The sequence below is a fragment of the Schistocerca serialis genome, chromosome 1, assembly GCF_023864345.2.
Source record: "Schistocerca serialis cubense isolate TAMUIC-IGC-003099 chromosome 1, iqSchSeri2.2, whole genome shotgun sequence".
In the NCBI taxonomy this organism is placed as follows: Eukaryota; Metazoa; Arthropoda; class Insecta; order Orthoptera; family Acrididae; genus Schistocerca; species Schistocerca serialis.
This window is the reverse complement of record NC_064638.1, coordinates 198996952-199016704: the sequence shown is the minus strand read 5'-3', so window position 1 is coordinate 199016704 and position 19753 is coordinate 198996952.

Below are 19753 nucleotides of genomic sequence, written 5' to 3'. Positions count from 1 at the left end.
CACAGCAATTTTCCATTTCAGGGTATTTATAGAAACTTGGCAATGAAGACGCCGTAACTGTTTCTCGTATATCTGTCAATGACTTAACATCTGCGTATCTGGGTGGTAGAAAAAATGCAAATGCCTCTAAGCACTATGGGACCTAACATGTGAGGTCATGAGTCTGCTAGACTTAGAACTACTTAAGCCTATCTAACCTAAGGACATCACACACATCCATGCCCGAGGCAGGATTCGAACCTGCGACCGTAGCAGCAGCGCTGTTCCGGACTGAAGCGCCTGGAACCGCTCGGTCACAGCGGCCGGCTGGGTGGTAGAAAATGGGAGTATTGTTTGTGGTACGCCTCAGTGTCGTGCGATTCTTGTGTGTAAGTAAGAGATTAACCCGTCTGCTCCAAGAAGGCAGGGGTCTCGTAGGGTCGTTGAAAAGCATAGGAACTGCGCTCGGAGTCGCATAATAACGGTGAGTTGGTGCGCTGTCTACCGTCCACTGCCCTCCTCCTCCGCTCCGCCCCCCCCTCACCCCCACCCCTCCAGCAGCATCGACCAACCGTCGGCTGCTCCAGCCAACGGCTGGCATTAGCTTATCCCAAGGCAGAAACTAGAGGTACGGTAGGATAGGGTGGGGTGGGGTGGGAAGGGGAGGGGTGGGGTGGGGTTAGTTGGATACCTCGCGCGGACCGACCGTTCCGTACTGGTGGAGGGCGCAGCTGACGTCCGCTATATCGTAACACCGTCGGCTAGCACAGTCCCGCTGCTCACTGACTCCGTGGGCAGTCCTCGTATAGCTAGTTCGGGCGATGTCATGAAATCTCCTTTGTACAACCAAGACAGGAACGCACATAACAGAGGAAGAAGTGAGCTGTTTCTGTTCATCCCGCTAATATTAACTTAAGTAATCAAAACAGAAATAACAATATACTGTAGCGTTGCTACACTGCTGTCAGTTAACTGTGCAACACCAGAAAGGACGGAAAATAACTAAAGTTTACTTATTGTGCATATACACCGATGAGCCAAAGCGTTGTGACCATCTACTTAATAGCGTGTTGGTCCACTTCTGGACCGGAATTGAGCAGAGATTCTGGGTGCCACGGATTCGACAAGTAGTTCATAGATTTCCAGGGGTTTGTGGCACCAGACGCCTACGCACACGCCACACACTTCCCGTGTTTTAAGGCGGTTGGTTTGTGGGCGCGGAGCTGACGCCCGATAACCCCATCCCAATAGAGTTTCATCGGATTCAGATAAGGCGAGCATGATGGCCAAGACATCAACGTGAGTTCACTACCATTCTCTGGAAATCATTGTAGCACTATCTTGGGCTTGCGACATGGACAATTATACTAGTGAGATATGCCACCAGTGTTGGGGGAGGACATCATAAGGGGTTACAGGCGGTCCCTGATAACATTCACGTAGTCCTCAGCTGCCATGGTGCCTTCCAGTAGCAGTACCACAGGTCTCATGGAAGCCCAGGCGAATGTCCCCCATAACATAATACTGCCCCAACCAACCAACATCCGTGGCCCACTGCGTGCTTCGAGCAGCCAGCCGTTCTCCTGGATGACGGCTTACCTGGATACGACGCTCGACCTGTTTTAACAAATAAACTGGATTCATCCGACCAGGCAACACGATTCCACTGATCTGCAGCCAATCTCGGTGATCACTTTCCCACAGTAATCATAACTGACGATGATGTTGGGTCAACAGGGGAACACGTAGGGTTCCTCTGCTGTGGAACACCATGTTCAACACTGTGCACTGGACGGCGAGCTCCAAAACACCTGTGGATGCGCCAGCACTGTACTCTGACGTCAGATCTGACACAGATCGCCCTCCCTCCTGCTTAGGTCCTGGGAAAGCCTCATATCCCCTTGTTCTGTGATGAGGTATGGACGTCCAACTTCCTGTGGCCTACTCGTGGTTTCAGCATCCTCCAGCCACTGTCCACAGACCCTCACGACAGTACCACGCGGACAGCCTACCAGCTCCTCCGTTTGCTAGACGCTCGCTCCCAGGCGCTGAGCTGCAACAATATGGCTTTTGTCAAAGTCGCTTAATTCGGTGCAGTACCGCATTTGCGCCACTTATCGTCGCTAGAATGGTTCCCCATTCGTCTCTGCTCCGCACATATGCTTCTCTTAACGCCTCATATGCCCTCAGCGTCACCAGGCAGCTTGCAACGTCACTGTCGGCAGAGGTCAAAATGCTTCGGCTCATCAGTGTACATTACAGTGTGAATAATACATAATTAACTTTTTAGGTGATGTGGTGGGGTACAGGGTGAGAAATTTGCTAGGCAGCTTTACTAGCTCTTGCAACAACAATACTACTAACCCAGCTTCGCCTTAGCTTCTGCCGAGCTCGGATGACACATACAGGTATTCATAACATGCTGCTTCCACCAAAATCTAACCCCCCCCCCTCCCACACACACACACACGAGACACGCTGTGCTGGAAATGTCGTTACCTAACTAAAGGGAAATTCGTGTGATGAAGTTGCTTTGGACGTTGAAATAATCTAACAGCTGCACATGAAAATTTGTGACAGACTGGCACTCGAATCTGGATGCTCTGTTTCTGCAGAACGGCTGTTTTGTAACGCTGTGGTAGGTCATGATTTTAATATGTTGCGATCTGACAAGCCCTACTACGGTCGACTGCCCCCAGACATTAGAGAAAAAAATATTTAATTGAAACTAACTGACTGAAGTTCTTCAATAACCTATTCGGGATCGGTAGGGTAAAGCCTAATGCCATTTAAGTAGAAATAGTAGGAGACTATCAAGATATTTATTACAAAAAAAATCAAGGAAACTGCAGGATAGAATCTGTACGAGAATAACATTCACTTAATTCTACTGGTCAGGCTAAGCTTAAGATTACTACAACTCCTACCTACTATGCAAAAATCGCACCCCCGGTTTCACAACAGGATCACTTAAATGCATGATACCCTCTAGTAAAAATCTCCACCCTTACTGGCACTGACAATAGAGAGCTCTGAGAACAATCTAACGAAACCGAACACGTTTATCGTTACCGTTCCCTATATTTCAAGCCGCGGCGCGTATATCACCATAAATGGCCGAGTGGACAGCACATCCGCAGCCTCTATCCGTGCAAGGCTTCAGCCCTTGTGCAGACAAATTATGAAGCGCAGATGTGAATTTAACAACACAGAGGATGTGCTGTTGCATCCACAAACTCCTACGTTCGAAGTTACTCAAGGACACAATCCGTTCACGAGTCAAAACGGTCTGATTGCACAGTTCTCAAGAGCAGAAACTTGACTGAAGTGGGCAGTCATAAGTGAACACTTCGGAAAGCTTATAGGTCCACGGAGAACCACCGATTTATTCCTCTGTCCGCAGAGAACAAAATAATTCTGCTTCAAATGGCATAATTTCAACTTTCTCACAGTAAGTTTGCGAGCGCTCACTGGACGCTTTGCCAGCAATGTCTCAGACAAATTAAATGCGAGGTGTGTTGACTTGACACCCACCAGAGTCCCTCAGCACATTCGGCCTCGATTTAGCAAACCACGGTTCACTAATGTGGACTCTTGACTCGGCCAATGACTACCTTCGGTACAATATGATTTACTCCCACTCTTTCTCGACTGGAAACCATTGGGCATCCCCGAGCTGTTCATACCGTATGTTCTAGTAGCTTCTCGAACAAGTTACAGCAACGTCCACCCAAAGGGCTTAGCTAGTCACGAGGCCTTCTGGGCACAGAAGCAGTAAAGTGCTGTGCATTCTGTGTGGGAAGAATTCTTAACCGTTGACTTCCAGGCGTCTGTGTGGGGATAGGAGATGCATTCCAAGGGGGTTGAAAAAATTACAGGTGACTCCTGCTAGATGACTTTCTTTAGTGTCACCTTTCACCTTTTGCCCACGCCCCTGACAAAAGGATGGCTTTGCAGTGGGCTGTAAAATTCGGCTCTTCGCCCGCATTTCGTTCTTGGTCTTCCACTCTTATTGTTCTCTCTTGGCTGTCGTACAGTATATTACCGTCTTTCCCTATAGCTTACCACTAATTTTCTCCAAATTTCGAACATCTTGTCCAATTCTTCTACACTGTCTATCGCTTTTTCCAGGTCGACGAATCCCATGACCGTGTCGTGATTGTCCTTCAGTCTTGCTTCCAGTATCAACTGCAACGTTAGTATTGCCTCTCTGGTGCTTTATCTTTCCTAAAGTCTGGCTAATCGTCATGCAACACGTCCTCAATTTTCCGTCGTTCTGTATATAATTCTTGTCAGTAGCTTTGACGTATGAGAATTCTAATTCTGATACTGGATCCCCTACATTTTCTATATCGAGTCCTGTTTCTTCTTCTATCACGTCATCAGACAAATTTTTTCCCCTGATACTGGCTTTCAGTGTATTCTATCCGCTCTCCCCTCTGTATTTAACAGTGGAATTCCCGTTGCACTCTTCTCCCAACCTTTCTTTTAATTTCGTAGAACTTTTGTTCTGACTCTTCTATATGCTGAGTAAGTTCTTCTGGCAGTTATTTCTTTTTCGAATTTTTTTTTTCATTTTTAATGCAGCCGTTTCATCTCAACTTCCCTCCACTTCATGTTTATTTTAAGGCTGAGTGTTTCTCTGAATTCTTGAATTTCCCTGAACAGTTTTGTACTTCCTTCTTTCATCGATAAATTGAAGTATGTCCCCCGTTACCCATGGATTTCTCTGCAGCTAGGTTCTTTGTACCTATACCCTTCTTTCCAAATTCTGGGACTGCCCTTTTCAGAGATGTCCATTCCTCTTCAAAGTGAAATTTCTACTGAGCTATTGCTCGTCGTTGTACCTGTAGCCTCAGAGAATTTCAGGAGCATAGCCAGTTTTTAACGTAATCTAGCGTCGCCAGGGAGCGTCAGCGATCATTTTGGCTCCTACAAAAGTTGTTCCCCATAACTTGATCTATTAGCCCTAGACTTTGCTAGGCAAGGACTTTAACATCTTGCATATATATATATATATATATATATATATATATATATATATATATATATATATATATACAGGGTGTTACAAAAAGGTACGGCCAAACTTTCAGGAAACAATCCTCACACACAAATTAAGAAAAAATGTTATGTGGACATGTGTCCGGAAACGCTTAATTTCCATGTTGCAGCTCATTTTAGTTTCGTCAGTATGTACTGTACTTCCTCGATTCACCGCCAGTTGGCCCAATTGAAAAAAGGTAAGGTTGACTTCGGTGCTTGTGTTGACATGCGACTCATTGCTCTACAGTACTAGCATCAAGCACGTCATTACGTAGCTTCAACAGGTTAGTGTTCATTACGAACGTGGTTTTGCAGTCAGTGCAATGTTTGCAAATGCGGAATTGGCAGATGCCCATTTGATGTATGGATTAGCACGGGGCAATAGCCGTGGCGCGGTACGTTTGTATCGAGACAGATTTCCAGAACGAAGATGTCCCAACAGGAAGACGTTCGAAGCAATTGATCGGCGTCTTAGGGAGCACGGAACATTCCAGCCTATGACTCGCGACTGGGGAAGACCTAGAACGACGAGGACACCTGCAATGGACGCGGCAATTCTTCGTGCAGTTGACGATAACCCTAATGTCAGCGTCAGAGAAGTTGCTGCTGTACAAAGTAACGTTGACCACGCCACTGTATGGAGAGTGCTACGGGAGAACCAGTTGTTTCCGTGCCATGTACAGCGTGTGCACGCACTATCAGCAGCTAATTAGCCTCCACGGGTACACTTCTGTGAATGGTTCATCCAACAATGTGTCAATCCTCATTTCAGTGCAACTGTTCTCTTTACGGATGAGGCTTCATTCCAACGTGATCAAATTGTAAATTTTCACAATCAGCATGTGTGAGCTGACGAGAATCCGCACGCAATTGTGCAATCACGTCATCAACACAGATTTTCTGTGAACGTTTGCACAGGCATTGTTGGTGATGTCTTGATTGGGCCCCATGTTCTTCCACCTCTGCTCAATGGAGCACGTTATCATGATTTCATACGGGATACTCTACCTGTGCTGCTAGAACATGTGCCTTTACAAGTACGTCACAACATGTGGTTCATGCATGATGGAGCTCCTGCACATTTCATTCGAAGTGTTCGTACGCTTCACAACAACAGATTCGGTTACCGATGGATTGGTAGAGGCGGACCAATTCCATGGCCTCCACGCTCTCCTGACCTCAACCCTCTTGACATTCATTTTGGGGGCATTTGAAAGCTCTTGTCTACTCAACCCCGGTACCAAATGTAGAGACTCTTCGTGCTCGTATTGCGGACGGCTGTGATACAATACGCCTTTCTCCAGGGCTGCATCAGCGCATCAGGAATTCCATGCGACGGAGGGTGGATGCATTGTGGATGCATGTATCCTCGCTAACGGAGGATATTTTGAACATTTCCTGTAACAAAGTGTTTGAAGTCACGCTGGTACGTTCTGTTGCTGTGTGTTTCCAATCCATGATTAATGTGATTTGAAGAGAAGTAATAAAATGAGCTCTAACATGGAAAGTAAGCGTTTCCGGACATATGTCCACATAACATATTTTCTTTCTTTGTGTGTGAGGAATGTTTCCTGAAAGTTTGGCCGTACCTTTTTGAAACACCATATATATATATATATATATATATATATATATATATATATATATATATATATATATATATATACAAAGTGTTAGGGGTGTACATGCTGATATTGTGAGTAGTAGCAGCTTAATATGTACCGACGTTAGTGTGTTAGTTGTGTTTCTCTGCGTTAACAGTCTTCCCACAAACACATCACATGATTTACTATTTACTACCTGACAGTTTCTGCACGATCGTTGCTGCACCACTAACAAATGAAACTGTCTATCGCACCACCCTCAGATTTAGTGGTAAAATGGTCCAGTGGACATCCAGTCGAAAACTGAACACAGATCAAGCATGAAAACAGCAACAAGGTGCAGTGAACTGCGGAAAAAATAAGCGAAATAGAATCAGAGAACAGTCTATGTTTAACATGTGCAACGCCGTAGTTGTGTGGTTAAGGTGTTGAACCGTAAAGCAGCAGATGCGTGCTCAAATCTTTCTCGTGCCCAATTTTTTTTCACAAAATTATGAACTTTTCATCCGGTCATTCACGTTTCTGTTCTCCATCTGTCGTCTTGGTAATTGTCGAACTATACCCAGTGTATGGGTCATGTGGTGAGAATGTATCACCGTAGGCAAGATGCCGCAGAGACCTCTCACAGAAATGGAAACAGCAAATAAACGGGTGTGAACTACGTTTCAACAAAGGAAGTCAAGAGTCAAAACTTCCAAAACAGAACTTAAGAGACATAACATGTGGTACTTGTGTAGAACAAATAGGGGGTGCTTCCGTCTGTAAGTCCCTTCCTTACACCTCGCTGTTGCAAACGGACGTTGCACCACAACACAAACACAAATTTGCGTACAGCGAACAGACACAGACAGGACCGGACGGGCGGTTCGTAATTTTGTGAAAAAAAATATATATATATTGGGCAGGAAGGAGGTATGAACATGGATCTCCCCCCTTTCGCAATCCAACATCGTAACCACATAACTACTACGTCTTGGTTACATAAACTCTCTCGAGCTTGCATATCTTGAGCCTGCAGCCTTCACTGCCTCTATTTCGCTTCTTTTTTCACAGTTCAGTACACATTCTGTCTGTTCTCACGCTTGATTAGTGTTCAGTTTTTGATGGGCTATTGACTCAGCTGTCTTACCACTAAAACAGAGGGGGTTGTGATGGTGAGTTTCCTTTGTAAGTGCAGTACGGCAGTCAGTATAGATTAACCGTTTTGTGTTCACGCGTCCACGCTACACCACCTGACATGCTCCCCAGGCAAAATACACATTAACGGCTTGCTCTTGCCACGTATATGTACTACATGGAGGTGCTAACCAACCTAAAAACATACGACTCCTAATATCTACAATTATTAGTCTGGAAATTAAGTAAATATTGACGTTACGTTGTCCAGTACACAGTCCTTAGTCACCAATTAAAATGTCTGCACTTATGTCCCTGACATCCAGTATAAATCCCGATTTATTTCTATTGTTCGATATTAATTAGACAAATGAGCGCTTAAATCTTTAAAATCTTGATCTTTGTGTTGAACAGTCAATTAGTAGGAAGATGCATTGTACAACAGTGGTGAATCATTAATGCCCTAAGAAGAGAGATTTGTGCGAGGAGCAGGTAATTGACAGGAAAGTGCATGAATGAACCGTTTTATTTCAGTTTGTATTTTTTATCACCCGTTTCGGTATGGTTTTATTATTCATTTGAAAATAGTGAATCCATGTGAATTTGGAATCTGTAACTTCCATCTGTCACTAAATCGACCATTGTACTCAAAATGCTTTGAAGATGATTTTTTGGATCCATAATTCTTCATTTTCGTACCAATTGCTATCTCATTAATCTGGCGAGAACAGCGTCGACTTTGCAGTGGATGAGTTCCGTCTAAGTCTCACAGTCCCATTGCCACAATCTAAAAATAATGAAGGACATTACAGTAACGTGGTTCTCGTTATATGGAAAATACGTTGATATCGTAAACGGCACGAAGTGGGCTCAGAGTTACGATTTAGTCGTACTGTATGAGTTCAGAGATTTCGCCAAGCTTTGTACAGTTTTAAACACGTGGCTTGGAAGATTTTCCTGATCTCTCCATATGCGGGTCTCTGTTAGAGGGCTCGCAGTGTGTGCAGTGCGTGCGTGCGTGCGTGCGTGCGTGTGTGTGTGTGTGTGTGTGTGTGTGTATGTGTGTGTACGCGCGTGCGTTCGTGCTTGCCAGTGTGTCAGTGGTGGATTATAGGCCTAAATTCTGGGGAGGCCAGCAAAAGTATTGGAAAATACACATTCCTTTCCTTTCAATGCATGCATACCTACAATTCCCAACTACCACCATCATCACTACTATTAGTATTAAGACGACGACGACCACAGCTACTACTACTACTACTTCTCATAATAATAATACACTCCTGGAAATTGAAATAAGAACACCGTGAATTCATTGTCCCAGGAAGGGGAAACTTTATTGACACATTACTGGGGTCAGATACATCACATGATCACACTGACAGAACCACAGGCACATAGACACAGGCAACAGAGCATGCACAATGTCGGCACTAGTACAGTGTATATCCACCTTTCGCAGCAATGCAGGCTGCTATTCTCCCATGGAGACGATCGTAGAGATGCTGGATGTAGTCCTGTGGAACGGCTTGCCATGCCATTTCCACCTGGCGCCTCAGTTGGACCAGCGTTCGTGCTGGACGTGCAGACCGCGCGAGACGACGCTTTATCCAGTCCCAAACATGCTCAATGGGGGACAGATCCGGAGATCTTGCTGGCCAGGGTAGTTGACTTACACCTTCTAGAGCACGTTGGGTGGCACGGAATACATGCGGACGTGCATTGTCCTGTTGGAACAGCAAGTTCCCTTGCCGGTCTAGGAATGGTAGAACGATGGGTTCGATGACGGTTTGGATGTACCGTGCACTATTCAATGTCCCCTCGACGATCACCAGTGGTGTACGCCAGTGTAGGAGATCGCTCCCCACACCATGATGCCGGGTGTTGGCCCTGTGTGCCTCGGTCGTATGCAGTCCTGATCGTGGCGCGTCACCTGCACGGAGCCAAACATGCATACGACCATCATTGGCACCAAGGCAGAAGCGACTCTCATCGCTGAAGACGACACGTCTCCATTCGTCCCTCCATTCACGCCTGTCGCGACACCACTGGAGGCGGGCTGCACGATGTTGGGCCGTAAGCGGAAGACGGCCTAACGGTGTGCGGGACCGTAGCCCAGCTTCATGGAGACGGTTGCGAATGGTCCTCGCCGATACCCCAGGAGCAACAGTGTCCCTAATTTGCTGGGAAGTGGCGGTGCGGTCCCCTACGGCACTGCGTAGGATCCTACGGTCTTGGCGTGCATCCGTGCGTCGCTGCGGTCCGGTCCCAGGTCGACGGGCACGTGCACCTTCCGCCGACCACTGGCGACAACATCGATGTACTGTGGAGACCTCACGCCCCACGTGTTGAGCAATTTGGCGGTACGTCCACCCGGTCTCCCGCATGCCCACTATACGCCCTCGCTCAAAGTCCGTCAACTGCACATACGGTTCACGTCCACGCTGTCGCGGCATGCTACCAGTGTTAAAGACTGCGATGGCCACGGCAAACTGGCTGACACTGACGGCGGCGGTGCACAAATGCTGCGCAGCTAGCGCCATTCGACGGCCAACACCGCGGTTCCTGGTGTGTCCGCTGTGCCGTGCGTGTGATCATTGCTTGTACAGCCCTCTCGCAGTGTCCCGAGCAAGTATGGTGGGTCTGACACACCGGTGTCAATGTGTTCTTTTTTCCATTTCCAGGAGTGTAATAATAATAATAACGATAGTAAAATAACACTTACTTTTATTTACAAACAAACTGGTAGATGGGGCGAACGGACATTGTTACTTGGAAAACAAATTAAAATGACGATCCTTCTTCGTTCCCAATCTTTCGACGATATCATCATACCATGTGTCTCCACTTTCTAGTGTTGGCTGTAGTGGGTTTTTAATTTAGATACTAGTAAGTCACGAGTTGATACGCGATCTCGAGTCGTACTGTTCCTCAAATACGTTTTTACGCCTCTAAGTCCAGAAAAAATCCCATTTAACTGAAGCACTTGTTGCAGGAGTGTCAGCAACTAGAAGAAATAATTTGACAGTTTCTTGAAGGTGACAGAGTTTACTTATGCTGGGAAGAAAATATAGTCTCTAGCCGTATATGCAACTATGAGTGACTGTAGGACGCACCATACCTTTGTAACGATGAATCCACGCCATCTACTGGGAACAACTGAGCATAATTTAAGGAAGAGCAGTTTATTACAGTGTGAAAATCTAGTTTCCAGTTGTGCGACAGTAGTATCTAGTACTTTTGATGTGCACCTGTTTGTATTTTGACATCGATGGATTGCCAGTGTATTCACCTATCATTTCATCTCTACTCATGGAAGCTTCAGGTTGCGAATTTGTAGAACATTTAATGGAATTTAGGAAGTTGATCAATTTATCTACATTTCATAAGTTTTTCGTGTGAGCTATGCATTCTGAGGCAGCGTTGTTGCATACTGTGCATTATTGCTTTTTCCCGAATAATGTTGAGAAGCAGTTAAGTCTTTAAAAATATGCTTTGAAAATTAGGCACAAGAAAAACAGTCAAAGGCTAGGAGGCTATTTTTGTACTACGGGATTCTTTGTAGTTGTTGCACTTGAGTCTGAACTGTCAATTATTTCATTTAATATATCAGTTGGCTCCGGACATTTGTCAAGAACGGCAGATTTTATTCCGGAGTTACAGTTCTATCTTGCTTCACTGTTGGAAGGAACGCCTTTACCATGATTACTGTCCGGAATTTCTGTGCGTCTGGAAGACCTGAAGAAGAAAACAGTAGTATCCTGAAGCAGGGGCAAAAAATCCTTCCTGGGTTTCTACGAGAACAGCTGTGCTGAAAACCTAGCTCCAAACGATGTGCAAAACATGAATAAAAAGAGCTTAGGGGGTAATTTCCCGGACCTTTGCTTGCAGGCCATCTAATTCTGCTGCGAGAATAGAAGCACCGTCAAAGGTTTGGGCCACCAGGTTGGTTGGCTCTGAGCACTATGAGACTTAACATCTATGGTCATCAGTCCCCTAGAACTCAGAACTACTTAAACCTAACTAACCTAAGGACATCACACAACACCGAGTCATCACGAGGCAGAGAAAACCCCTGACCCCGCCGGGAATCGAACCCGGGAACCCGGGCGTGGGAAGCGAGAACGCTACCGCACCACCACGAGCTGCGGACCGCCACCAGGTTGTTCTTCATATCATAATTCTGAAACGTGTCATTGACCACAGTGAATGAAGCAGGAGCAGCAGCAGCTCTAGCTTGGCTAACATCATGAAAACCAAGAAAATATTCTTGAATGTCGCGGTTGCAATCTAAGAGCCTCACATCAGTGGAGCAGTGTGAGTTGTTTCGTCCCACAATGCGTGCTTAAAATGAAGTTACATCGAAACCTGAATGTATACCACCAATCAACTCAGTTAAACTATTCAGTCAGTTCGTTGTCTGTTTATTTGTTTATTCGAATAACTGTTTTGAAGGGTAGAATAAATTACCTTCGGTTCTGGTCCTTTAATTTTCGTTGCTCCCAGGCTATCTTCATTCTTCGAGAGTTTCATCCCTTTTCTTCATGGGTCAACTTTGTTTCTTTTGCAGAGCTCTTTCTTTCCCGATATCCTGCTTTTTGTGTTGCTTCTCTTAAAACTTTCTGTTATGTGTTACATCCGTTGGAATTCCCATGATTTTCATGCCTTTGTCATGTCGGTGAACTATGTGGGTTTGGATTTGTAGCTGTTTAAATAAGTTGAAGATGTTTGATCTTAATTTGTATTCAACATTACTGTTACTTCTAGAACCCAGTATTTTGTCTAGATTCTTCTTTCAATATTTCCAGACTTTCAAGATCCTAAATCTCATTAGTTTATGTGTTTCTGCTGCATAGAGTATTTCGGGCCTTACCACTGTTTCACAGTGCCTTAGTTTTGTGTTCCAGGACAAAGTTTTCTGTTATATATGGTTTTTGTTGTATGGAATGCCCATTCGATTTTAGGTACTCTATTTTCTACAGTTTTTTATAATCCTGGAAATAGCCTATTTTCTTCCAGCGTGCTTTCAACATTTCTGGTTAATACAAATGGCTCTCAAATTTCCGGGATTCAGGGAATCTTCTTCTCTGAAAGCTAGCTGCTACTTACACAGGAGACTTGTTACTTGAAGTAGAATTTTCATGATCTTCCTGTTAGGTTTCACTTCATTTTTATGTCTGGTTTTCATTGGTTTGTGTTGTTCATTAAGTAGCTGTGATGTAATAAACACTTGTTCGAATAGTTCTTTGACTGAAATAAAACTATTTATATGAGCTTTAGAAGAAGCACGCAGTGCTAAACGTCTAGACAGATTTTCATATCGTCAAAACCGTCATTGGACCATACAGTTTTTGTCGTGCTTAAGAGCAAACATGGACGGGAGAATAATTTTATTTTTATCGGGCCAGTATATGAACACTTGAGCTGCTCATGCCACGAAGTATCGATTGCACGTGTTTTGGCCTTAAGTTACTGAAGAAGGTGTACAGCCGGTGTTGGACGTCCTTCCTTCAGAATTTCATTTCGTTAATTTCACATCTTCTTGAAAACTAAATCTCGCACAAGAAAGTAATGACGACCTCCCTCAAAAGCGTTGCACCAGTATTGGCACAAGGCTCGGCTTCATTCACATTCACTGCACACGGGACAACCTACATGAGAGAAACCTAGAGAGGCGGCATCACAGTAACCGACCTCTCGTTGCTCAGAAGAAATAACACAAGCTAACGTCTTTCACTCTCGCTGGCACAACTACGTAAAGGTTTGTTGCAAAAATACTTATTGCTTATAATACAACTACTCGTCCTGCCACCGCGGAAAAGTCAGGAGGCGCGGCCCCCCTTGCCTGCTCTGATCGGCCGCCACCGCTGGTGTGTGTGTGTGTGTGTGTGTGTGTGTGTGTGTGTGTGTGTGTTTGTGTGCTCGCAGAGTGATCCTGAGAATAAACCCGACCCGCCCTCGCTAGCGCTGACAGCGTGGTGCGGTCGTAAGAAGCGGAGTGCAGTGCGCCGGCTTTGTGCGGACCCAGCGTAAGCCCTCACCCGCCATTGCCGCCTCCAGAGGCTCTGGCACACAGCTTGAATCACGCACTGCCTGTACCGGCCGCATCTACCTCGATCTACTGAATGCAGGGAAAACACAAATATCAGCGAAAAACGAAATAGCATCAACGACTGAACACCAACTTGGAGGATATCTAGATACCGTGTTCCACAATAAGTGATAACGGTTTGCAGAATCGGTTATGAGGCGTCAGACGACGCACCGCAGAAACAAGTGTCAGTAAACTTCATTCACGCCCCAAGAGCGCATTGTTAGTTTGGACGAGGAAACACGTAAGGTCTCCAGAAAATAGATTTTTGATGTCGCAACTTCCCTGCATGCAAATGGTAGGGATAAATATTTGCATAATTATATTCGCACTAATTTTTATACAAGTCGCTAGGTCTACTGAATTTCCATACTTCCGCTTGTACATTTCGACAGTGTTGTTTCTGGAGCAGGATCCTCTCTCAGATAAATGCATTTTCCCTTCCCTATTGTGTCTGCTGTTTTGCATCATCCATATCTTCATGTAAACAGCCTGTATATTTCGACTTAAATAGCGTGCAGCAGCGTCTATGTTTTAGACCATTCTTTCTATTAACATACGACTGAGCCCCGTAAAACTTCCTGCTGCTGTTGTCTTTGTGATCTTCAGTCCAAAGCCTGGCTTGATGCACGTATCAGAGTAGTCTGTCGTGTGCAAGCGTCTTCCTGCGCTGAGTGCGCGTAGGAATGTAGTCTTTCGTCCCTACTGTTCAATCGAGACACAGAGGAAGCAGACGGAAAAAGTGAAATGTTCGAGAGTGGAGTGGAAAGTAAAGGTGAAAGAATATCAATGATTACATTCACTGACCACATTGCTATCCGCAGCGAAAGTGAGGAGAATCGCAGGATCTGCTGAATGGAACGAATAGTGTAAAGAGTACAGAATATGGATTGAAAGGAAATTGAAGAAAGACGAAAGCAATGAGAAGTAGCAGAAATGAGAACAACGAGAAACTTCACATCAAGACTGCTGATCAAGAAGTAGATGAAGCTGAGGAATTCTGCTACATAGGCAGGAAAATAACTCATGGCGGAAGGAGAAAGGAGGACGTATGAGCAGACTAGCACTGGCAACAAGGTCTTTCCTCGCCAAGAGAAATCTACTAGTATCAAACATAGGCCTCGATTTGAGGAAGAAATTCCTGAGAATGTAATTTGGAGCACAGTATTATATGGTAGTGAAACAATGACCGTGGGAAAACGAAACAGAATGGAATCGTAGCATTTGAAATGTGGTGCTACAGACGAATTTTGAAAATTAGGTGATCTGATAAGGTAAGGAATGATGAAGTCACCTGCAGAATCTGCGAGGAAAAGAGTATGTGGAAAACACGCAAGAAGAAGGAACAGGATCGTAGGTCAGCTGTTAACACATAATGGAATAACGTCTGTTGTACCAGAGTGAGGTACAGAGGGTAAAAACCGTAGAGGTAGACAGATATTTGAATACATCCGGAAAAGAATTGAGGATGAAGGTTGCAAGTGGTGCTCTCAATTGAAGAGTTTGGCATAGGATAACCTCACGTGGCTGGCCATATCAAACAATTGAGAGGACTGATGATTCAAAAAAATAAATAAAATAAAATAAAATGATGCCTATCATCCAGTTATCTGCTTCGCGTGATATGTGATAGATGTGCAAAGCGGTAGTACTTGATTCGCTTCCGTAACAGCTCGCTCCACTTTGAGACGCTCGTTGGTATGGTTCCGTTGTTGAAAATCGTTATATTATTTTACTACGTTAGGTAGTATATTGCATATCTGGTTAGTACACCCTACTAGTTCGTTGGAATCTTGTCGTTCCAGGGTTAGCGAGTACTAAAGGGTTTCTATGTCGGTGGGACGCGACAGCCAACGTTCTGTCTCCAACAAAAGTTGTTCCATACGACGTGATGTATCACCCATAGATGTCTGTAGCAAAGAGAATTTGTAACACCCTATATCCGAGGGCTGTTCGGTAAGTAAGGTCCGGTTCCGTGCGATGTGGAAACCACAATGAAAATACGATGAAGCTTTGACAAATGTATTGGTCAGTGTCTCTAGTATACCGTCGATCGCGTCACGTTGCTCTTTTCAGTTCTGAGTGCACAGTGAAAACGTAAAGAAATTAAGCTTTTCCTTCTTCATGATAGTCCTCAGGCGCCCTCAGCAGGAGCAATGAAAATACTACTATGGCGTTTGCTATGGGAAGTGTCTGATAACCCACAATACAGTCCGTAATTTGCTCCTCCTGAATTTCATGTCCGCTCACATGAACCGCTGACTATGAAGGCAACATTTGGCACAGAGAACGACAGCTAGATAAGCGTACAGAATTGGCAGAATGCACAGGCGGCTGCCTGCTATGACGAGGCCATTGGGAAGTTGGTACAACGCTACGATAAATGTATTAGTGTTGGGCGGCGAGTATGTAGAGACGTGGCTGGAAGGTATAGCTAACTGTTATGAATAAAACATTTTTGATTTTCTCAGTGACTTACAATTGGCGAAAGATCAGATCTTCCTTTCGGAAGAGCCTTCGTATACACTGTCTTTGTTTTCGTTTGAGACAAATAGCTCAAATATATTCTAGGAGAAAAGTTAGTATCAGTAGGGGGGACATGTATCTGTGCTACACCTGGCCACACCTATCCAACCCTCCTGCGTGAGCGGAGTCAATTCTACACTCCTGGAAATGGAAAAAAGAACACACTGACACCGGTGTGTCAGACCCACCATACTTGCTCCGGACACTGCGAGAGGGCTGTACAAGCAATGATCACACGCACGGCACAGCGGACACACCAGGAACCGCGGTGTTGACCGTCGAATGGCGCTAGCTGCGCAGCATTTGTGCACCGCCGCCGTCAGTGTCAGCCAGTTTGCCGTGGCATACGGAGCTCCATCGCAGTCTTTAACACTGGTAGCATGCAGCGACAGCGTGGACGTGAACCGTATGTGCAGTTGACGGACTTTGAGCGAGGGCGTATAGTGGGCATGCGGGAGGCCGGGTGGACGTACCGCCGAATTGCTCAACACGTGGGGCGTGAGGTCTCCACAGTACATCGATGTTGTCGCCAGTGGTCGGCGGAAGGTGCACGTGCCCGTCGACCTGGGACCGGACCGCAGCGACGCACGGATGCACGCCAAGACCGTAGGATCCTACGCAGTGCCGTAGGGGACCGCACCGCCACTTCCCAGCAAATTAGGGACACTGTTGCTCCTGGGGTATCGGCGAGGACCATTCGCAACCGTCTCCATGAAGCTGGGCTACGGTCCCGCACACCGTTAGGCCGTCTTCCGCTCACGCCCCAACATCGTGCAGCCCGCCTCCAGTGGTGTCGCGACAGGCGTGAATGGAGGGACGAATGGAGACGTGTCGTCTTCAGCGATGAGAGTCGCTTCTGCCTTGGTGCCAATGATGGTCGTATGCGTGTTTGGCGCCGTGCAGGTGAGCGCCACAATCAGGACTGCATACGACCGAGGCACACAGGGCCAACACCCGGCATCATGGTGTGGGGAGCGATCTCCTACACTGGCCGTACACCACTGGTGATCGTCGAGGGGACACTGAATAGTGCACGGTACATCCAAATCGTCATCGAACCCATCGTTCTACCATTCCTAGACCGGCAAGGGAACTTGCTGTTCCAACAGGACAATGCACGTCCGCATGTATCCCGTGCCACCCAACGTGCTCTAGAAGGTGTAAGTCAACTACCCTGGCCAGCAAGATCTCCGCATCTGTCCCCCATTGAGCATGTTTGGGACTGGATGAAGCGTCGTCTCACGTCGTCAGCACGTCCAGCACGAACGGTGGTCCAACTGAGGCGCCAGGTGGAAATGGCATGGCAAGCCGTTCCACAGGACTACATCCAGCATCTCTACGATCGTCTCCATGGGAGAATAGCAGCCTGCATTGCTGCGAAAGGTGGATATACACTGTACTAGTGCCGACATTGTGCATGCTCTGTTGCTTGTGTCTATGTGCCTGTGGTTCTGTCAGTGTGATCATGTGATGTATCTGACCCCAGGAATGTGTCAATAAAGTTTCCCCTTCCTGGGACAATGAATTCACGGTGTTCTTATTTCAATTTCCAGGCGTGTATATTTCCAAATGGAAACCCCTCATTTTTATGGAGTATTCGGATTCTACGCCAAAAAGATACGTACGGTTTAGTTAAATCGTTGTTTTCCAGTCGTGGTAGATAGCGCTGTACTCGCCAAATATAAACTGTGCCTGTTTACGTAATTGAGATCCGAGGCATCTGAGTCTACATTTCAATAACGATGTGAATTTAAGTCTTTGTACTCTAACGCTTGATACTGAAGTTGAAACGTTACTTGAGTGTTGCAAATATGATTACACAGTTCAATATGGTCAGTCGTTTTAATATATGGTTAGAAGCAACGAGCTTTAGCGTGATCCAGAGGCAACGACGTGGATGTAGTAGTTTCCTGTTGCCAGAGGGATGCTTCATAGCGGCGAGTGCCCTTGCCTATCACTATTGGGGTGCTCGATTTCGGTGAGATGCGCCTGTGCCTATCACTTCATGGACTTTTACCTCACTACAATGGCTGTGGCTTGTATTCCGACGTGTACCGGCCTGTGTGAGAGTTACAGCGGTTGGATGGAAACACACGCCAAAATGGCGGGGTCCGACGGCGACCACCGAAATCAATGGCTACACAGGTTTGTTGACTCACAAAAATCAACCCCAAAGCGAACACAAAACTACGTTACCATAGAAACAGCTTATTTGCCAGAAATCTCGGAGTCTAGCCATTTTATTTGTATGTAAAATCTCATATGCAACACTCAAGCAACCTTTCGGTATCATTATCAACCGTTAGAATAACAAGGTTCATATTTACATCGTAAATGAAAGTTAGAATCTAATGTGTCGATTGTAAACTGCTTAAACAGGCACACTTGATATTTGTTGATTACAGCGCCATTTACAAAGAACCAGAAACAATGGTCAGGGGAAGCCGTACGTATTTTTTGAAGTGGAACACGAATATCCAATCAAAATTAGGGTTCCGATTTCAAAATACAAAGTTGACACAGCCCACGTGGGAAGGTTACGTGGGAGTGGCCACACAGATGTCAACTTCACTAACATTAACTTTTCACTTTGAACATTTTTTTTTTCGTACGACACGTAATAGTTCTCTGCATTATAGTTGCAGCAATAACGAACATGTCTGCAACATGTCAATAAGGTACACAACATCAACCTAAATTGCTTTTCATCAGTTTACTAAGTTAGCAGACGAAAGTGAATTTAAGTGAGAGTGCTTTTACAACGTTTAGACTTTGTGGCTGTTTCAAAACAATAAGTGGAGCAACAGTAATCATCGTTAGATGTTATAGCGTAGTCGTTTGCCTGGCGGCTACGTCATCCCAGATGATAATTGATCGCCTCTCCAATTCCCTATCATTAGCGGCTTTTCAACTCACAGCTGCCTCCTCTAAAGGCAAATCTGGGCAGTATATTTACGTCTTATATGGGCTTCCTTACACGCGACAGCTATGGCACGAATTGCTCTATGCGAGTTACTTATCGCCGGCTCCTTGCTCACTCAAATATTAACTATTGTCATTTTCAAATTAATAATATGTACTCAAACCCTCATGCATATTAAATCAGTTCATATACCTTCGTATTTTGACCTCTTGCAAATTTTATGACCGATAACGCATAACAGCTATTGGATACAAAAAATGTGATAGAAAAATATCTTTGCTTCACTAGTATCAAGAGAAACTGAACTAAATAAGCGCATTAATGCCATTAATGAAAAATGTAAGGACTGCCGCAAAATTCTCATAAACGGAGTTAAGCGCTGAAAGTGAAACGCAGTGTATCATTTTCATCATCATCATCATCAGCAGCAGCAGCAGCAGCATTAACAGCGAATTCGATCACTTGGTG